Source organism: Triticum aestivum, chromosome 7B (genome assembly GCF_018294505.1).
Source record: "Triticum aestivum cultivar Chinese Spring chromosome 7B, IWGSC CS RefSeq v2.1, whole genome shotgun sequence".
Taxonomy (NCBI): domain Eukaryota; kingdom Viridiplantae; phylum Streptophyta; class Magnoliopsida; order Poales; family Poaceae; genus Triticum; species Triticum aestivum.
Window position 1 is genome coordinate 759,278,794 of NC_057813.1, and position 17,344 is coordinate 759,296,137.

A 17,344-nucleotide genomic window follows, 5' to 3' on the forward strand; every position below is an offset into this window, starting at 1 on the left:
GCGTGGTACGTCCGGCGCCGACAGGGATTTCATGTCGAACGGAGAAGAAGGAGGAGGTGAGCATCAAGGCCAAGGCGGAGGGGGCTCATCAAGATCATGTCGAACGAAACGGGCGTCGGCCCATGTGGGGTACTGAAGCAGCAACATGTAGCAGTGCTGGACATGTTGGGCGTAACGGGCGGTTCCTATTTGGCGCCGCCTTTTTCTTTCCTGTTATAAGTCATCTTGCAAACGGGCGTTTGATGTGCTGCGAGTTGGGCCGGCCAATTTGGCATTTTTCTTTTATCTGTTTAAAGTAAAAAAAGTTGTGTGTGGGAGATGGATAGAACATGAGACCTTTCTGTGCAGAGCGCGCCCACACTTGTACTCCCTCTGTTCCGAATTACTTGTCGCACATATGGATGTATCTAGATATATTTTAGTTCTATATACATCCATTTCAGCGACGAGTAATTTAGAACGGAGGGAGTATTTAATAACTTCTTTCGTTCTTTTATTCCTTCTCTAGTTCTCGTTTCTTTTACTTACTTATTTTTTTCTATTTATTTCTTTTTCTTAAATGCATGATTTTAAATCGATGAAAACTTTCTTTGAAATCCATGAATTTGTTTCCGAAAATCCATGATCTTCTATCCATATCAATGAATTTTTTCCAAATTTGTGATTTTTTTAAAACATTTGAATGAACTTTTTAAAAATATGTGATTTTTTAGAAATCGATTATATTTTTTCGTATTGAACGATTTTTTTTTCCAAAAATGATGAACTTTTTGCAGATTTGATGAACTTTTTCCTAATTGGTTAACACTTTTGGAAATTTATGAACTTTTTTTTTCGAATTCTTGCACTTCTTCAAAATTCATGAACTTGTTTTCAAATTTACATTTACTTTTTTCAGACAATTTATGTTGGGTAATCGCTAACGTCTTGCTAAGTGAAAGATAAACTAGTACAATTTTCTTGAAATAGAGAACAGAAATAATATGGCCTAGTTTATCAAAGTTCCTGTGGTGGGTTGAATTCCCAGCAATCCCTCTTCCTATTGGATTAATATATCTTTTGTTCTTCACCTTTTCTTCTGCAAACGGGTGCTACAGGTGCGTTAGTTGGGCTTGGCACATTACTTTCGTTCCCAACCAGTCCTCCCCAGCCCAGCCTGCCTGTTTCGAAAGGATGGATGTGCGACAACCACCAGACTACTAACCGGCCCCTCAAAAAAAAAAAACAGACTACTAGCCCGCTTGAGCTCTGTTCCTTCGTTTATCTATTTGTTTGTCAATTTTTTTTGTTCTTGTTCTTTTCCCTACTTCTTTTTTTTATTTTTTTCATATATGCGCAGTTTTTTAGTTTTTGAACTTTTTTGAAAAGGTATAAACTTTTTTAAATTAGCTGAACTAATTTATCAAATATGATGAATTTTTTTCAAAATCAATGAACTTCGGAAAATCGAATAAACCTTTTTTCAAATGGATGAACATTTTTTAAAAATCCATGATTTTTTTAAAAAGATGTGTGAACTTTTTTCCAATTAGATGTACTATTTTTCAAAATCGATTAATTTTTTTCAAATCCAATGCACTTTTTTTCCAAATCGATGAACTTCTTTCAAATTCGATCATCTTTTTTCATAAATTGATGAACTGCCTTTTCAGAATCATTGATTAAAAAAAGATAAACTTTTTTTCAAATTCTTCTACTTTTTGATATTTAACGAACTTTTTTTCATTAAAAAATAGACATTTTCCAAATTGTTTTGAATAACTCAAAAATCTCAATGCGGCTTCAGTAGTTGTAAAACAATTCATGTTGCTTTTGTTCACTAGCATTCAGAAGCTCTAGTGGTTGAGTTATGCAATTATAGGGATGTTCCGCCTGAGACTGATTCCCCATACCGCCAATTCCTCAATAAGATGCCAGAGATATTTTCAGGGAATTAGCTCGCTGTTAACACGCAAGTTGAAGTCCAATGTAATTCCAATAGAGGTGAGGTCGTGAAGCCAAAGTCTTGCTTGCTCTGTTTCCTCTGTTATTCTGTTATTATAAAGCTGCTTGCTCATATGGTATTCATGCACAAAATTTAAGTCACATACATTTGCAGTATGCTCTTGCTGCTCTGTCAGGACAAAATCTAAGTCACATACATTTGCAATGTGCTCTAACTTTGTTTCCAAGTTAGACCATCTTGAGTTTGACCGGTTGCAGAAAACAATAAAAAAATTATGCTAGTATCAACAATTCTTAAGTATATTTCTGATTCAATGATCATTTTTTGAGATTCATTACTATTTTTAAAATGTGTGATATTTTTTTTAAATTCATAGACATTTTAAAATTTGTTTGTATTTGAAAAATTCATGGAAATTTCTAGAAATCCGTGAAGATTCTTTATATTCATGAATATTTTACTTGCGGGTGATAATCAACAATATTTTTAACGGACGAATTGTTTTGTAAAACCCATGAAAGATTTTACGAATTCCTGAACATTTTTACATATTCACAAACACCTTTTATAATTAATAAACCTTTTCAAAATTCATTCACATTTTTTCGAATTGCAAACATTTTGAAATTATCATAAACATTAAAAATGAAACATTCTAACAATCAGTAAAAGATAAAGATGAGATGGTTTTCTGTGAAGCCGAGCCAACATACTGGGCTATTGGTGAATCCCGTTTTTCTGTGTATTATTGTAGCTAGCCGTGCAGGATGCTTAATGGCTGGCCCACTTAGCGTTCTTTTTAGCTTCTTTTATTCTTCCTTCCTTTTTTCATATACTTTTATTTTTATTTTTTCATTTCCTTTTGTTTTAGCATTTTCTGTTTCCTTTTTGTTTATTTAAAAGATTCTCTTTTGAGAAAATACATGATTTTTTTAAAATTTGCGGGCACTTTTCTAAAACTACATGAATGTTTGTAGAAATTAATGCTTTGTGGTATCTTGTAGAATAATAATCAAGAAGACTTCCCTTCATATCTTGTAGAAAGACAGTATGGTTACAATATTAATGTGTGTGGTAATATATGCAACGATTTAAAATTAAAGCGAAAATGTGTGACCAAGGGAAGGCATCTTATACTACGAAGGAGAAAATAGCCATCTCTTAGGCGTACCATTCACAAAGTGAAGCAAACTTTATTTTTTCTTAGTCTCTATATTTCATCCAACTCAGCAAAATAAAAATCCACCTCAAACAAAAGACTGAAATTCATTGTGGTTGTGGATACTTTTTTTCTTTCTTTCAATATACTCCCTCTATAAACTAATATAAGAGCGTCTAGATCACTATTTTAGTATTCTAAACGTTGTTATATTAGTTTACGGAGGTTGTACTTGATTTCAATGGCTATTGATTAGCGACATTGGCGGAGAAGCCATTTCAAGCTCCCAATTCCAAATAAATTTTATTTTACTTTGAACTGCAAGTCCAGGGCATTGCCGGGGAAGCCATTTTTCTTAGGAAAATGATTGATCAACTTGTTGTAATTCAAGCAGGCAGCCAAACTTGAACTATATATAAAATACTAGCTTCATTTTCCTTCCTGGGTCCCAGTAAGTATAAATAGCAGCATTTTTAATTTGTGTGCAGTTTCAGTTGTGAGGTGGGAGATTGTTCTTTTTTCCTTTCAACGAAAATTTGAGCATGGATGATATGGCAATATACTATATATAAAATAAAATCATCTCAGATTGTATATCCTATAATGAAACATTGCTAAACCCTAACTGAAAAGTAACAAGACACCCATCTCAAACTGCATGCTGCAGCAAATGGCACCCTCCCCTCCTGTGTTCTTTCCTAACTGACGCTGATGATGGAACTTCATTGACACTCCGACAATGCCAGCATGACGCCGGTCTTCGTCGGACTCCCCCGCCTGCCGGCAGCGTCTGTCTTCCGCCCATAGCCCCAGCCACCGCCAGTTTGCCGTCCCGCCCCTTTCTTTTACGACTGTACCCGCATTTGTTCCAACACCCAGCGACAATGCAAGTCCAGGATGTAACATATGCTCAAGGCTTCAAGAAAGCCTTCTCCTCTCTTCTTTTCAAGAGAAGACGCACTGACCATTCCACCTGTAGTACGTAGCTTCCACAAGTGCTGGCTGGCAAAGGGGCCAGGGCACCCGTAAGTACTCCAACAGGTTCACGCTCAAGCTTTGAAGCAGGCCTTCTCTGGTTGACAAGGAAATAGCTTCGGCATGTGCTGGCAAAGGGGACAACCATTCCACTCCAACATACGGTCGTATTATGCATCTATACCTGCACATATATACCATGTGAAGGTGACAGCAGAGGTATATCTAGCTAGTCTGAAGTTGTGGGCAGTTAAGTACCTTATTACTAAGGAGTAATAGCACGATAACTTGTGCATCACTCACTTGGAGAGCGGTTTTTCCTAACTGGGGCTCCGCGGTACCTTCTATCTCAGCCTTTCATTCGTGCCCATGTTTCATTGAGATATGTGCACATGGTAGTTGGTGCCAGACGCTTAATCGTTAATCTTCTACCGCGAAGTCTACGAATTTTTGGCCTTATTAGGCAACTGTTCACGACATGAATTGACATGCACAGCTACAGTTGTCTTGGCCCGCTCACCGCTTTACTCCCCTGCCTTTCGCACGCGAGCCTGCCAACGCGGGACTTCCCAACGCGCGATGGAGACGCGAGGAAGTAACCCGACCAGGTGGGGGCCCAAATAGGAAGGGGCACACCACGTGCAGTACCCCACGTTGCATGCGATTAGTTTCCTTTTAAATCTCCACGATGCATGCTACTCTTTCCTCTCTAATTTCTTATTAAAGGCTTCATCTAATCTCAGCCCCCTGATTTCAAGGGTGGGACCTCCTTAAATTCCTATTAAGCCTCATCTAATCTTTGCCCCCCGATGGCAGTGGTGGGCCTTTGTAATTTCCTATTAAACAAATGTGCTAATTTTGTGTTAAGCCTCCACGTAATATTGAAGGAACAAGGCCCGCGCATTAGCCATTCCCATCGATTAGAATAGTTTCGCCGGCTGTGCGGATGGACCCCGAGACCGAGACGGGGACAGCGCTGGCAGACTAGGGGTGACGGGACAGCGACGGGTGTGGCACTTAATACCTACGAGGAAATCAATCCATTGTTTATGTAGCCTTGCCTTTTTCAGACTAATCACACTGTGGCAATACTGCACTAGCACACATCTCAATACGGCGACCAACGGCACAGATAAGGGGCACCGCGTAGGACGAGCTACAAAGAAACTTTGCGCTCACTTGAAATGCAAATCATGTCCAGGGCTGCATGCATGCATGGTGCTTTTTACCATGATAAAAGATTGATAAGAGATCTGCATGCAAAGCATGACATGGCAAACGACCGAAGCATGCAGCAGTGGCACCACAAACTCCGAATCAAGTGGACGTACTTGGAGGCTGAGAGACCGAAACAAGGCCAGCATATATAATGCATGTACACGACCAATGCAAGAAGAGCGCTGCACCTGCACGTACGGTACATCAAAGTGAGTGAGTGGCTTTTTCTGGGGAAAATCGTAGGTGCAAAGCAAAGAAGCAAAAGTGTTTGTTACCTTAGGAAGGATTAGTTAGTTAGTCTCTGATTATTGGAATGATTCCTTTCAACTTGCGGCACTGCCTCATTAGCTCCTCGCTGTTTCCACCAAATTGGACATCTAACACTTGCAGTGAGTCTGGGAGGCCGTGACTGGGCAGTGATTTCAGGGCAGGACATTCATTGATGCTTAATTTTTCCAGAGAAGAGGGGAGACCATCCTTGGGTAGCGATTTCAGCGAAGGACATGCAATGATGAATAAAAATTGCAAAGATGTTGGGAGGCCGTCCTTGGGCAGCGATTTGATGGCCTCACAATACTGAATACACAATGTCTTGAGGCTAGAAAGTCTATGTAGCCCTGCCGGGAGGCACTGCAGCTTGCCGCACTTTAGAAAACTGAGGTCCTGGAGGGAGGTGAGGAGCTGAAGGGCATCCTCTTGCTCCTTAGTGAAGCGCTCCACCTCATGAATGTGATTAAAGCTTAAGCTGGTGATGGAGGAGGAGAGGAGGCTGCAGATGGGCACAGAAAGGAAGCCTATGATGTCGTCTGTGTTTACACCCTGAAGTTTGCAGGCTGTGGGCTCTCTGTTTTGCGTCCGTGGGGGCTCCAAACCGGCAAAGAATTTGTGGGTCTCATATACGGCTAAATCTGTGAGGCAAGGAGAGGCCATACGCATGAGGAAAGGAACTTGGGGCACTCAGCTATGTTGAGTGAGCGGAGGCCTTGGAGCGAACTGGCGAGTAGGCTCAGCTCAAAGCAATCCCAGATCCTCAAACTCTGTAGATGGGGAGACGAGAGCAAAAGTCCACCTTCTTCTCCTGCTGCTAACGCTATTTCCTCCTCTCCTCTTGTCACCTGCTGCTGCTGTTGCTCCACCACACCAACCCTTGTTATCTTTTCACAACCAACTATTGCCAACTCGCTGAGATCTGGGAAATGAGAGAGCAACTGTGTCAATTCCTTCTCACCAGAACCACAATACTCGATCGAGAGGCATTCGATTGGTATCTTGTATATGACATCACTCTCACTGTCGGTCGGCGACAGGACATTACTCGGATTTTTTATTTCAAGGGACTTCAGTGATGTTAACTTCTGGAGATGATGCATTGGCAAAGGAGGGCAATGCATCAAGCGCCGCTCGTTGAGATCAGCTAGATTAGAGAATGCTAACATATTCCAGAACATGCCATCTTGACCACCCTTCCCCGTAATACTCAATCTCAATAGTTTAGACCACTGTTCTTTTGAGTAACTCAGCTCCTCAAAACCAGATCCAACCCCCATTATCTCGGCAGAGCATGGACCAAGAGTCCAAGGGATAGGAGGCAATGACAGCAGTTTCGGGCAGTCCATAATCTCGAGCTTCTGTAATCTGGGAAACCAAGTCATGTTTGCAGCTTCTTGCTCTGATTGACAGCGTGAAAATGGCAGCTCCACAAGGTCAGAGCAACCTTTAACAATGAGCACTTCTAGCTGAGAGAACAAACGACAAGTGCTGTTTTCAACCCATTTTCTCAACCTTGGTATCTTAACTAATTCTAGCCTTTTCAGATTTTCAAAGCTTTGACCTGGGATACAACTTTGACGCTCTTCACCAAGCTCACCAACAGACCACAACTCTCCTAGGGGTGGAAGAGTTTTCCAACCTATATCATGCAAACAAAGAGATTCCAAATTTTTAACCGAGAGGTTCCCACCTAGCCACGACGGGCAAGCAGCACCTCTATGCCCTTCAATGTGCAGATCTAGGAGATTGCTATGTGGTTTTAGACTTTCGAGAACCTGTTCTTGCACAGAATTTGCGTTGTCCCCATAAACACCCCATTGCAATATTAGCTTCTCTAAGTGGTTTTTGTGTATCAAGTTTGCTTTGTTCGCTTCTTCCTTTCGTTCAACATTCTCAATATTACGGATTCTCAGCAACCCACCAAGCTCTGCTAACTGTGCTATCTGCTTTAATTCAAAACTGATGTCCTCGACAAGAAAATGCCGCAATTTTACAAGGTTGCTTATTGCTCTGAGAGGACCAAGGTTGACATTGCATTGTTGAAAATTAAGGACCCTTAGATGATAAAATCTTGAGATATTGCTGTTCAAACTTAATTTTGCACAATCTCCTGCAATTATCCTTAGGTAGCGAAGATGGAAAAATCTCCAAATGCTGCGGAACACATCCTCCAACTTATAACCATAAGATGCTTCAGACAAAAGAATAACGCGAAGGGCTTTCGCTTCTGCAAACAAATCACCAAAAGTCTTTGCAAAGCTTCCATGGTATTTTCCAAATAGCATCACAGTTTGTAGCTTTTCAACCTTCAACTTTGTATATAATGCACTCAAGTCGCTCTTAAAATCATCAAAGGTCACTCTGTCGTTGACATCGCGCTCATTTACAATGATAGACAAGTGACGTACAGATAGGGAAGAGTGTACATATCTCACATTAGAACTTGATATGCTAAGACACTCTGATGATGAAACCTTCACTGCCAAGTTATGCAGTAGGTCATGAACAACATAACAATGGCTGCCATCATCTTTTTCGGTCTTCTTGAGAAAACCGCTATTAACCAAGTCATTTAAATATCGCAACCCAACATCTTCAATTGTTTTCCTTCCATCACATGAATCTAAAAAATCAAGCCCTATCCATAAGTGAACCAACTCTTTGCTACCAAACTCATAATCTTCGGGGAACAAACCACAATAGGAAAAACACTGCTGAAGATAGAAAGGGAGGTAATCATAGCTTAGCTTCAGAGCTGGCATAATGTCATAGTCGCTAGTTTGTAACTCCCATTCTTTGCTTTCTAAAACTCTTGTCCAATGGTCCAATGTAAGTTGGTTTCTCAGTAATCTACCTACAGTTTTTGCTGCAAGTGGGAAACCCTTCAAATTGACCACTATTTCTTTACCAACATCAAGCAATTTAGGATGATCTTTCCATGCCTCTTGGTGGCCAAATACATATTTTTCAAATAAATGCATAAAATCATCAGCTCCTAACCGAGTCAGATCTACCGGATAATCAACTGTTTTTACCATTGCTGTTGTCTCTGGAATTCTGGTAGTGACAATAACCATATTACCTCTTTCATGTCCTTTTTCAAACGGAGCTAACAGTTTTTTCCACTCATACTCATTATATGTCCACATATCATCCAAGACGAGCAAAAATCTCTTATGTCTTAACCTCTGCTCAATAAGCTCTTCTGCAACAGCATTTTCCGTTTCACCATTAACCTTAGGGATGTTTTGCACAATCTCTTGTGTCAGCCTATTTGCATTGAAACTCAGAGACACACATACCCAAATCATAACATCAAAAGAGCTCTTCACTTCTCGATAAACGTGTTGTATGAAAGTCGTCTTCCCAATACCCCCCGGGCCAACAACTGGAAGCACGGTGAGCCCATCAGCACAATATTTTCCATTGTTAATGCCATCTATAATGTCATTTTTCTCAGCATCCCTCCCAAATAACTCAACCTCTATTATTGCTGGGGTGGTTGTGGGTCTGTTTCCAGCAATGCTGCCTTGGGTAGGTTTGCGGAGCTCCAGATCAAGGATGTCCTTCACCTCAGCGCACATTGGATCCAGCTGTTGTACAATTTCTGCCATCTTCTTAGACATTTCCACACGATGAAACTTAATTTTTTCTCCAACTACTTGTGGTGCCTTCAAGGATTCTGACATGCCTGTCTGAGTAGCAACAACATGGCCGGCAACATGAGCAGCGCTAGAGACTCCCTTGGGTATGCATCCACTGCCAACAACATGCTTCCCGCCGCATGTGCGGACAACAGATAGGCATCGTTGTTTTGCATCATCTTCTTGGGAGTCAAGATCGTCGCCATTAGCATCACGCCAGCACGGGGAAATCTTGAATTTATTGGCAAAAAAAGCACTGGCAGTGTGCCGCACATTCAGGTTGAGGTTGTGGATGCAGCCCCCGGGATGGTTATCAGCGTCGTAGGTGCTGTCGAGTTTGTCCTGGATGCGGAAGTATTCCAGCTCATCGAGCACGTCGTTCGCCTCGTCCGCCAGCTGCCGCAGTATGTGCAGCTGGTCCCTGAGCGCAGGGTTGGTGATGTCCCTGCCATGCGCGGTGTATAGTATCCCCTGCGCATGAAGCAATTTCCTCTTAAGGGTGCTCATGTTGGGGCCGAGACTGTCGCAGGCCGCCCAGTTCTCCAGTAAGCCATCCGAAACAGGGGCCAGCGCCTTGCCTACCACCCACACTGCTGCGCTGATGGCCGTGTCCATCCTCAACTAGCAAATAGATGTGCTCGAGATAGATGCTGCACACAGGAAGATCGAGGAATGTTCACTTACACTAGCAAATAGCTACGATAGAAACTAATTCTCCCCCAAAAAGGGAAAAATAAGAGCCCATGGGAGATGAAAAGTTCACTTACACTAGGTGCCAGAGAGATGCATGGGATTGCAGTCAATCAGAGATTGTGGAATTAATACAGCAGACGAGTGTATAGACAGAGAATTCGGCATCCAGCCCCCATTTTTAGCTAGCTAGGAGCTGCAAAGCCCAATCATAGACGAGCAACCAAGTTCAGTACACTCACACTTTTTGATCGACATACATACTACTAGGTGATCAATACGTACCTGCCGCTATTACTCGAAGAAGGTTGGTGGTTGGCGTCGGCAGAGAGATGTGCAGTGGAGGAGAGCCGAGCAGAATGGCCAAGGGATTATTTCTGACCAAAGGAAGGAAAAAAGGATTCTGCTTGCAGTTAGTCACTGGCAAGTAGCAGTTCAACAACTGGAGCAAATCACGAGAGCACTTGCCATCTCTGATCTTAAAAGGAAAGGAAAATACATACAGATCCGGCCCGGAGGAAAAGAAAGGTTCTTCACCCACCTACACTAGTTGTTGAGACTTGAGATCTTGGTGCAGAGCAGAGAGGCTATGTTTCTTCTAGCTAGGAGATGCAAAACCCATTGGCATCTGCAGGAGGCAGCAGTGGAACCAAGTTCATGTTCGCATTGGTCCATGACAAACAGTGCAATTTTGATCTCATCATTCAACCAAGTTCAACGCAGGGTGTACGTACCTGCTGCTGCTGCTTCTATCCGAAGATGACTGGCGCAGATGTGTGGGGAGCTGCCGCAGTGAGGAAGAAGATAATAGGCGGAGATGAGCAGGTTGTGTGAAACAAACTCCGAAAAGATGGGGGGTGGGCAATGGCAATGGGGGTTAGGAGTATGCCATCTGTGTGAGATGTTGACACGCACATGTCATGTTGTGTGCACTGCAGGCAACCAAGGACCGGACCGCCGCAGTTATTGCGCTGAATGATTGCTTCCAGTAATTCAGAAGAGGACACCGGCCTGTGATATCTCAGCAGCTGCTGTTTTATCCTCTAGGCATAGTAGTATCTCGCAAGAGGTAAATAATTTCATTCAGATGAGAGGAACCTAAACTGTAGTCCAGAGTGTAAAAAAAGAGTGATGACGAGATCCAAATGGTTCCAGAAACATAGTACTACATACAATCTACCAAGTATGTAGTTACTAAAAAGGAAGCATATTAGTATATCGTCAATTGAACTCTCAACGCAAGAGGTGAATAGATCGTCTCAACCCTTTACTTGTACTTGAGTGATTAAAACATTATGCTTCAAAACCTGCGACTGAATGAAACCACACCACACCACAGCACACAGTCTGGCAAACCCAAACCAAACCAAACCCAACCCTTGTGTCGGTACGGTTGGGTGTGAACATTGGAGACCCTTGGAATGAATAATGACACCAGCGGTCCATGTTGCACAACAAGACAGCTGAACCGACTGCCTCATTCTGAGTCCATGTCTCCTCAGAGAGAGAGAGGACATGTTTCATTCATTCACAGTGACAGGAACCTACCTACCGAGTTGGAAAAGTGTACATAGTGAGTGATAATGATTTAAATGATTCCAGCGGCATACTGTTGGTTAGGTTAGCATCTATAGCATTTGGTACTGTCAATTTAACTCTCATAATTAAGTTTGTGGACCTTGCAGTTGGTTCTCTCAATTATTTGCTTTGCATAATGAAGGACACTAGTGCCATTAGTACCATACAAGAGAGTTGAAGAAGCAATCATGTTTGCTGCTGTGGCACCTCTGCGTCATCAAAATGAGAGAAACCTACGAGTTCAAAGTGTTGAGAATGATTCAAATAATTTCTCCTCAAACATATTGCCAACTGGAGCATAAAAACGTTGTAATTACCCCCCCCCCCCCCCCCACACACACACACACACTCTGTAAATTGTGAAATAAATATGACGCAATCTTGTGTTGTCTCACCACTGAATCTTGAAGACAAGACACATGATTGCTCCGTTGCCGCGGGCGTTTGTCGCCCTGTAAACCTCGTATTCTTGTGATCGTCCGTCGATCCTCGGTTCCAACATTTGGTATTCAGAGCCTCAAGATTCGGGGCAGTGGCGCGCGGTGAGTCCGCGGCGGAGGCCGTTGCGGCGTGGCGAGGAGGCCGCGGAGGTCCTGCGTGGTGGTGCGGAGGCCGCGACACGGCGTGGTGGCATGGAGATGCGTCCGGGAAGACTTGCTCTTGAGTGCGATGGCATCGACGGCGTTTGTCGCCAAGGGACGCCAGGCGTGTGTCGCCGGCGGCGACCGGCGTCAATGCGCCAGGTCTGGTCCGTGGCGGTGCGACCGGCGTCGGTGTGCCAGGTCGGGTCCGCGGGCTGGGTCACGACGACAATTGGAGCAGCAGCGCCAACTCCGGCGACGGCAAGTAGGTTGCACGTCAAAGTGTCGGGCGGAGGCAGCCATGGCGACGTCGACGACGATGAGCCAGAGAGGTCATGGTTTAGGGGAAGAGTGTTAGCAATAAACCGCACAGTGTATGGGCATTCTCCGACTTGTGTCTAGCCATGTGTGTAGCAGCGTGGCTGTAGGGATTAGTTGAGTTTGTTAGATGGTTGTGACTAGCCCGCGTCATGCGCTGAGCGTGGCAGGGGTGGCATGCGGATCGCGCGCAGCCGGGCGAGAGGTGGACAGTGGCGGGTGTGCGTGCGCCTTGGTGAGCCGGCATGTATAAATCTCTCCCCCGTGTACTCTTGTAAGCTGAGGCGAAAGGAAGAAACACAAGAGAGAATAAGGCCCCGGCGTTCGTCGACGGGGAGGGCGTCCATCACAGCGGGCGTTTGTCGCCCGATAAAATGGACTCCTCGTATTCTTGTGATCATTCGTCGATCTTCGATTCCAACATTTGGTATTCAGAGCCTCAATATTCAGGGCCATGGCGCGCGGTGAGTTCGTGGCGGAGGTCATTACGGCGTGGCGAGGAGGCTGCAGAGGTCCTGCGTGGTGGTGCGGAGTTCGCGAGACGGCGTGGCGGCATGGAGATGCGGCGCGTCGGCGGAGGCCGCAGCAGCGCGGTGCTACGCCATGAAGCAGCGTCCCGGAAGACTTGTGTTTGAGCATGATGGCATCGACGGCGTTTGCCGCTGAGGGACGCTAGGCGTGTGTCCCCGGCGGAGAAGGAGCTCAGCATATGTCACTGGACTTATGACGGAGAACGGTGCGACCGGCGTCAATGCGCCAGGTCTGGTCCGTGGTGGTGCGACCGGCGTCGGTGTGCCAGGTCGGGTCCGCGGGCTGGGTCACGACGACAATTGGAGCAGCAGCGCCAACTCCGGCGACGGCGAGTAGGTTGCACGTCAAAGTGTGGGGAAGCTCGGGACGACGACGACGACGCGCGCAGCGTGGCGACGCCGGACGGCGGCAACAGGCGTGGCCGCTGCTACAAGTGCGGTGAACGCGGGCACTTCAAACGCGATTGCCCGGAGATGCGGAAGGCGCCGGCGGCGGAGCGGGCGCTGCTGGCGGACGCTGGAATCGAGGACGACGGACTCCACTAGGCGCCACGGTTTAGGGGGAGTGTGTTGGGAATAACCCGTGGCGAGCCCGGCGTGTGGTGCGCGCGAGCGCGTGCTGTGGACGCGTCGGACTTGTGCCAGGGCAAGGTTGGGTGCGTGCGTGCATGCCCAAGTGTAGGCGTGCGTGTGTGCGTGTGTCAGCGCGTGTGTGCGTGTGTCAGCGCGTGTGTGCGCTGGGTAGCTAGCGAGGGATCGGGAGGAGTGGACCGCGTCGGGCGCGTGCGTAGCCGCGGTGATCGCGTGCATGCGCGATCGGAGTGCGCGAGCCGGTGCGCGCGGGATGTGGCGAGTGGCAAGCGGGAGCGTTCGTGCGCGGCCCGGCATGTCGGAGATCGCGGGTATAAAGTCCACTCCCTCCCCGTGTAATCGCTGAGGCAATCGAGTTCGAGCTCGAGGTGAAATACAGAAAAACCCGTACGTGCGGGAGGGCGTTCGAGCGCCGGAAAAACTTCTGTGTACTTCTTCCTCCCCTCCGGTAGTGTCTCCGATGATCACCGTCGAGTGCCGCAGGCCACGGAGCCAACACTGCTCTACGAGCTTATCATGCATGGCCTGTCGACGGGAACCACCCCGATCGAGGGCGTGAAGTCATATCATCTGCGAAGTCAACAGGCTGAGGCTCGGTGGCGAATGGCCAAGCACCCGCCTGCTAGTGCGGAAATGCACAAGTCATTGGTATGTCAGACGCAGATTTGTCTACAGATGGCGCCAAACATCCCTCTCTGACTGCAACCATTTCAACGAGAAGGAGGTAGCGAGCGAAAGAAATATCGACTGGCTAAATGGAGTGTGCTTTGCTGTCCTAAAGACAAGGCGGGTTGCACATTCATGACCTTAAGGTTAAGAATAGGCCTCTCATCGGCAAATGATTCTTTAAATTAGTGACGTAAGATGGTGTGGCAAACCCTCCCGAAAAGGAAATATGTGGGTTTCAAGGCGGTATCCCACGTATACAGGAAGCCTGAAGATTCTCACTTTAGGGCTGGTCTAATGGACGTGAAGAAATATTTCTTCTCCTATGGATCCTCCTCAATTAAGGACGGATTGAAAATTAGATTCTGGGAGGGCAAGTGGCCAAGAAATGCCAAACGCCGAAAACAGTATCCGACTCTGTAACATTGTGCGCCACAAGTGTGATACTATCGCCAAGGTAATGGAATTATTTCTGCCAAATGTGACGTTCAGAAGAGATTTAATTGAACCCAGACTCCAATCGTGGTACATCCTGCTCCAACGGTTGTCCACGATGCAATTGTCACATGGGTGTGATGTACTTCGATGGATCCGACATGGGAATGGACAATTCTAAGTGGAGTCTACGTATAGTGCGTTAATACAATCTAATGTGCCAGTTGATCATATATAATAGGAAGATCTGGAAGTTGAAGATACCTTTTAAGAATAAAATATTTGCATGGTAACTTCGTTGCGGAGTCATTATTACTAAGATAACCTTATGAAGAGGAATTAATATGGAAGTCCGCAATGTGTTTTTTTTTTCATAATGATGAGACAATAAAACATTTATCATTTCATTGCAAATTGGCTCGGTCTATATGGTTAGTCATCCAGATAGCATCTGGCTTGTTTCCTCCTTGTAGTGTTGCTAATGTATTTGGCAACTAGTTACATGAGATTGATCACAGATTTAGAACTCTTCTTAAGGAGGGAGCACTTGCCATTATTTGTTCACTTCGGCTATGTAGAGATGATATGGTTTTTAACAATAAAAGTACTTCTCTAATGCATGTTATCTACAGATGTACCGGGACTCTTCGTTTATGGTCCTCTCTATAATGTGTGGAAAATTGAGACCTATTTACGGAGCTGTGTATATGATTGAAAGATACGGCGGGGGATACTTTTATCCAACATGAGTGGTAGCATGATCTTAGGATCGGCACACCTTCGCTTTAGACGTTATACGTATATACATGTTTCTTTGTATTTCATCATTATTTGACTGTGTGAATTTTAATTATGCAGAGGCCGGATGTACTACTTAAACCTTTTAAGTAATAAAGTCTCCATTTTCAGAACCAGCTCCACTAGACCGGAGCCGAACTAAACAGCTATTAGTACAAACCCAGTAAGTAACAAACTAGGACAAAGACAGACACACAGAAACCCCATTGATATTTGTTTATAACAAGACGCCAAACTGCAGTAGGTGGCATCATGGGTTCCTTCCTTCCTAACGAAGGTGCCTTCCTCTCTGACAATGTCAGCGTGAGTGCCACCTGAATTTGTCAACAGAGGGCATCCCTCCGTTTCTAAATATAAGCCTTTCAATATGGACTACATACTAATGTATATAGACATATTTTAAAATGTAGGTTCACTTATTGTGCTCTGTATATAGTCCATATTAGAATCTCTAAAAAGGGTTATATTAGGAAACGGAGGCAGTACTAAACAGATCGAACCTGTTATATCCTTCCTCTGTACGTTTTTGGGAAACAGAGGAATAAGAGAAAGATATTTGTTTATCGCCTTCGAGAACATCTCAATCTGCAGTAAATGGCAGTTTGTGGCGACAGCCTTCATTCTCCACAAGCACCCCAGAGGAGGATTGGCTAGGTTCGAGTTTTCATTCATGGGATTTTGGATCAAAGATTGAATGAGTAGGCTCAGGGAGTCAAGATACATTCGGTTCACTGCAGACATGGAGTAGAATGGTGCACATGTCAATAAGCATATCACAGGGTGAGGGATTGCACATACGCATCACAATACATGTATACTTGTGAGCATATTACATCATAGGTTTTCATTACTGAGGGGTTGCCTATTACATCACAGATGTCCAATTTTCGCTTAGGAACAAAAGTAGGAACTCGCAAAAGTCCACTAAATAAGCTTTCCCCACTTTATAGATAATAAGCATAGTCCAAAGCTTCATACAAGGCATGTCCAAAGCAGAAGGAAAGAGCACTACCCCTAAAAGTAAGCACTCATGTCTGGCAGAGTAGTGGAAAGGCGACTCACTAAGGCGCTCAGCTCGGCAGCGGAATGAGATATCACACCCATATCCCGAGCACTACTCAGTGGCCTCTGCTGCTACAAAAAAGAAAGACATGATATATAAGCCATCAATAACATTGCTGATACAGGTATCCTCAGTGACCATTTTGTTAATAATGTCCAAAGCTTCAAGCTCCAACTCACTTTAGTTGGCGATGCTGCCCCACGGTGTCCCCAGACCACCATGTGTTCTTGTGTGTTTCCCAACTATATAGGACACCTCGGAAAATATTGGGCTCTTGAAGTGTGTTAGCTGTGAAAGAAAAAAGTAATGGGACCGATTAGGTAGCGAGCTTAGTAAAAAGAAAACGAAGCTCCTAAAAAGAAGAGATGGGTAAAGAAAACAGTATTAATTTCTCCATAATTATACTGCTGTGTGTATGTTTTATGATGAGCAGTACGTACGTGTAATGAGGGGCTGTTAGGATGGTCCCTGAGAACGTGTCTGAATGCCGCAGTGGCCTCCTTGAAGAAGCCCGGATTGCTCGCACGCATCATATAGACTGTGACTTCCTCAAGACAAGGGAGGCTCCCAATGCTAGAACAGATCTTCTGCATGGCCTGCGGCGTCTCGAGCCAATAGAAAACACGTTCAAGGCTAGGCATGGCTCTCGGTAAAAATGTGAGTGTCGCATTCGTGTGGAGACATCTCAACTTGGGGAACGCACCGGCACCAATGACAAGGTCGGCAAGCTCAATACCGTCGTGATGACCAATTGAGAAATTGAGGTCAATGAGCTCAGTGAACCTCCCCAGGATCTCCATGCCTTGCGCCTCCACAACCTTAAGCCTCAAACTCAGTTGGGTAAGGTGCGGGAGACAAGAAGAATCAATCCACGCAGGCATCC

The 17,344-nt window shown here is 44.9% G+C and overlaps 1 pseudogene; it reads right to left on the reverse strand.

Annotated features, from left to right (window-relative positions):
• Window positions 1-5,086: 5,086 nt before the first annotated feature.
• On the reverse strand, window positions 5,087-10,838 carry LOC123162267 (putative disease resistance protein RGA1; annotated as a pseudogene).
• Between the last annotated feature and the right edge of the window lie 6,506 nt (window positions 10,839-17,344).